The sequence below is a fragment of the Nannospalax galili genome, unplaced genomic scaffold, assembly GCF_000622305.1.
Source record: "Nannospalax galili isolate Female #2095 unplaced genomic scaffold, S.galili_v1.0 scaffold824, whole genome shotgun sequence".
Classification (NCBI taxonomy): Eukaryota; Metazoa; Chordata; class Mammalia; order Rodentia; family Spalacidae; genus Nannospalax; species Nannospalax galili.
This window is the reverse complement of record NW_008351697.1, coordinates 1,956,743-1,961,274: the sequence shown is the minus strand read 5'-3', so window position 1 is coordinate 1,961,274 and position 4,532 is coordinate 1,956,743.

The window sequence follows — 4,532 nt, the reverse complement described above, 5'->3', positions numbered from 1 at the left end:
GTCCTATTCGTTTAGTTCCAGGAATACTTTTATTTCTTTCTTAATTTCTCTTTTGACCCATTCATCATTCAGGAGTGTGTTGTTTAATCTCCATGTGTTCATGTGGTATCTAGGGCTACTTTCGGTGCTGATTGTAAGCTTTATTGCATTGTGGTCTGATAGAATGCATAGAATTATTTCAATCTTTTTGTATTTGTTGAGATTTTTTTTATGCCCCAGTATATGGTCGATTTTGGAGAAGATTCCATGGGGTGCCGAGTAGAAAGAATGTCCTTTGGTGCTTGCGTGGAATACTTGGCAGCTGTCTGTTAGGTCCATTTGATATATAGTATTGTTTAATTCAGATGTCTCTCTGTTAACTCTCTGCCCTGTTGACCTATCTAATGGAGATAGTCGGGTACTGAATTCCCCTACTATTAATGAGAAAATTTGGGTCTTAAAGTCCTGTAGTATTGTTTTTATGAAGTTGGGTGCACCAGAGTTTGGTGAATATATGTCCATGATTGTAATATCTTCTTGGTTTATTATTCCTTTGATCAGAATGAAGTGGCCCTCTTTATCTTATCTCTTCTGATTAGTTTTAAAGTCTATTTTGTCAGACATTAGAATTGCAGCACCTGCTTTCTTCTTAGTACCATTTGCTTGGTATATATTTATTTCCATCCTTTCACCTTAGATAGTGCCTGTCCTTGAAAGTGTGATGTTTCTTGAAGACATCAAAAAGATGGGTTTTGTTTCTTAATCCATTCACCTAGTCTGTGTCTTTTGACTGGGGAGTTCAATCCTTTAATATTTAAAATTATTAATGAAAGATGTATATTGAATCCTGTCATTTTTATTTCTGTTTACATTATTGATATATCTGTACTTTTCCACAGCTTTACCTTTATTGAATTTCCGCAACCCCTTTGGTATATTCATTCCTTTTTTCAGCTTTTTGAATTGCTTCCAGAACTCTCTGAAGGGCTGGTTTTGTGGATGTGAATTCCTTCAGCCTATTTATGTCATGGAAGATTTTTCTTTCCCCTCCTCCTATAATAGACATTTTGGCTGGGTATAGTAGTCTGGGTTGGCATCTGTGGTCATTTAAAACTGGGAATACTTTGGTCCAGGCTCTCTGGCTTTCATAGTTCATACAGAAAAGTCAGCTGTAATCCTAATGGGTTTTCCTTTATTGTGACTTGTTGTCTCAACAAATATTGCCTCTTTGTTTTGTATGTTTAGTGTTTTTACTATGATGTGCCCTGGAGAGTTTCTTTTCTGGTCCTGTCTGTTGGTGTTCTATATGCTTCTTGTATTTGTATGGGCATATCTTTCTTTAATTTTGGGACATTTTGTTACATGTTTCTTTGAAGATCTGGTCCATGCCATTATCTTGGGATTCTTCTCCTTCCTGTATGCCTATGATTCGTAAGTTTGGATCACTCAAGTCTTGCATATTCCATTCTTGTGATTTCTTAAATTTTTTATACTCTTTGCTTGAGTGGTCCAGTTCGTCCACTTTATCTTCCAGTCTTGATACTCTGTTTTCCATTTCGTTCATCCTATTGGTGAGGCTTTCTCCTGCCATTTCTAATTGGTTTACTGAGTTTTTCACTTCCTTCTTCATTTCATCCTGAGTAGTATTTAATATTTCTAGCTCTTTTCTGAATTCATTCAGAAGTTCATCCCTATCTTCCTTCAGTTCTTTGATATCTTTGTATGTTAAGTTCACTGAATTATTTTTATCATGTTTATAATTTTCTTTTGAGTTCCATGTCCTGCATTATCTCTAGGGGCTTCTCATTGTACTCCTCTAGCAGACTCTTGGTATTTGGTGGGGATATATTAGTTTGGTTTTTCATGTTATTATTTTTTTCTCTGTTATTTAACATGTGAATTTCTTTTGTAGTTTCTGATTCTTGTATGAGACTCCAGCCTTCAAGTTTAGGTCTGCTTCTTTTTGTAAACTTTATGTGTCTTTGTGGTTTACTTTTTGGGCATGAAAAGCTTGTTCATCCAAGCTTCTGGTTCTCTGTTTTGATTTTATATTGGAGTGCCCGGATTGCTTTTGTCTTTAGGAGTTCCCACAGAGGCCCAATTCAGATGAGGAGCAGATGCTCTCAGCCTTTCTTCTAAGGTCTGGATTCCCTCCAGGAAAGATTTTGGCCTCAGGAATTTGGGGGTTGGACTGGCTTGGGATCAGGGCCCAGGAAAGATGCTGGCTGTGCCACCCAGAGATGAAAAGGGGGATGGGGGGTGGGGGAAGAGGCCTCAAGGGCTCCTGGGGACTGCCCTGAGGAAGTGGGTTAGTTTGGATGTAAAGCATCAGGAAGAGGAAAGGTAAGCTTTGGTGTCCAGGAAAGAGGGTGACATGTTGTGCAGGCCCAGGGAAACAGAGGGAGGTGAGGGTGGGACCAGGCCCAGAGGTCTCCTCAGAGGAACTGGTTTGGTCTGGATGCAAAGGATCAGGAAGCAGTGGTGGTTCCCCAGGTGTCTGGGGCGCCAAGACAAGGAATGGGACAGTACCCAGGCTAGAAGGAGAGACCGGTGGGGGAGATGGGAGGGTGAGTGAGGCTGGGGGAGTCAAGGCCTGGAAGGCAGGATCACCATACACTGGAGAGAGGCCTGCAGGTTGTGCAGGCCCAGGGAAGCAGAACTCCTTAGTTATTTTTTTTTTTTTTTTTTTTTTTTTTTTTTTTTTTTGTAGAAACACGAAGGCTGGCATCTCCCACTCAGCCATCTTGCCTTGGCCACCTCTCAACTGTAAGTTTGAAAAGAAATTGGACAACTTACTGAATTGGAATAATTTCTTGAAAAATAGCTTTTCAGAACAGACTCAAGAAAGGCCAGTGAGATGGCTCAGCATGTAAAGGTGTTTCCTGCCAAGCTTGATGACCTGATTTTGATTCCCCAGGCTCCACATGGTAGAAGAGGTAACTAACTCCCACAAGTTGTACATACACACTAATAAGGAAAAATAAATATAATTTAAAAATAAAAAAGTAAACCCAAGATGAAGCAGAGAGTATGAACAAGGTCCACCTGATACCGAATGCTTTTAAGTAAAAATTCCCAGTGAAGAAACCAGACCACACACTCAGAGTTTCAGCAGTCATACGTGTGGAAAGAATTAAAAAGTTAATCAGAGCCAGGTGTGGCAGTGCGCACCTGTAATTACACCATTTGGGAGGCAGAGGCAGGCAGATCTCTGTGAGACTGAGACCAAACTGGTCTACATAGCTAGTTCCAAGCCAGCTGGGGCTTCAGGGAGACTCTCAACACCCCCCTCCTTAATCAGATAAAAACCAAGGAAATGAGTAATAACAGGCTCTTATGGTGATAACCCCTGACTTTCTATTCCAAATTAATGTCTGCTTCCACAGGAGGGAATTCATGGTTCTATAACCTGGTCAAAACCCTGTGGTTTGGGTGATCATAGACCTTGGTCAGGAAGCCACAGCAATTTCTCTGATGAGTGGGCATGATGTACCCATTAAGGTGCTTTCTAAACACTTATGTTTAACCCCTTAGCTCAGTGTTTCTGTCAAGTTTGCTCAGAGATTTGGAGTAGGTGTTGGTGACTACAGAAACTCAGAACTGGTCAAAGTTCTGAGACTATGTGGCTCTTGAGTGCTCTGTTATAAACAGGAATCTGTATCACTCCCTACAAGGCTTAGAGAACATTATGGAAGAGTGGGTGGAAAGAATGTAAGAGCTGGAGGAAGGCGTAGAATGTTGTAGAACACTGTCTTCTGGGTATTATAGGGGCATGGTGTTGAACTCAGGGCTGTTGTGATGATCTGCAAAAGATTGGGTCCATCAAATATCCTGTTGTGAGTGGGGAGGGACTCATGAGACCACTGCAGTCTGCGTGATGCCACAGTGAGGCCCATGCAGTCTTTGCATAGGCTGCTGACCAGAGTCCTGGAGTTGAAGACACATGAGTCCACCCTACCTGGAAGAGGTTTCAAACTGAAGGGCTGCATTTAGGACATCCTAGCTTTGAGGGTAAGGCCCAGATCCAAATGCATTTGGGACTGACACACAGCAAGTGTGGGAGAATTTGTGGTGTCAGGAATTTGGTGGCTTAAGAATAGCAAGATGTGCATGGTATTTGCAGGAATGGATGTAGCTGGAGATCAGTGCATTAAGCCAAATAAGTCAGACTCAGAAGGATAAATGCCACATTTTTCTTTTATATGCAGAACTTCGACTTAAAATTGTGTGTGTGTGTGTGTGTGTGTGTGTGTGCTATGAAACTAGGAAAGGGGTTATGAGAGGCGATGGAGATATTTTAAGGGGTGAGGGAAAAGAGAGGGTAGTGGGATCCATGTGGCATGGAGGAATGAGAACTATGAAGGAAGAATGAACATGGCCAGAGGATGGGGGTCCCAGGAGAACAGTTGGGAAGCAGGACAAATGAGATCCTAGTGAGGTGACCTGTATGTTTGAAAAATGCCGTAATGAAACCCACGACTTTATATGCTGTTAAAGTGAATAAAACAGAGCAAGATTTGTTGCATGTTTAAAAAGTGGGTGCTTTTATAAAA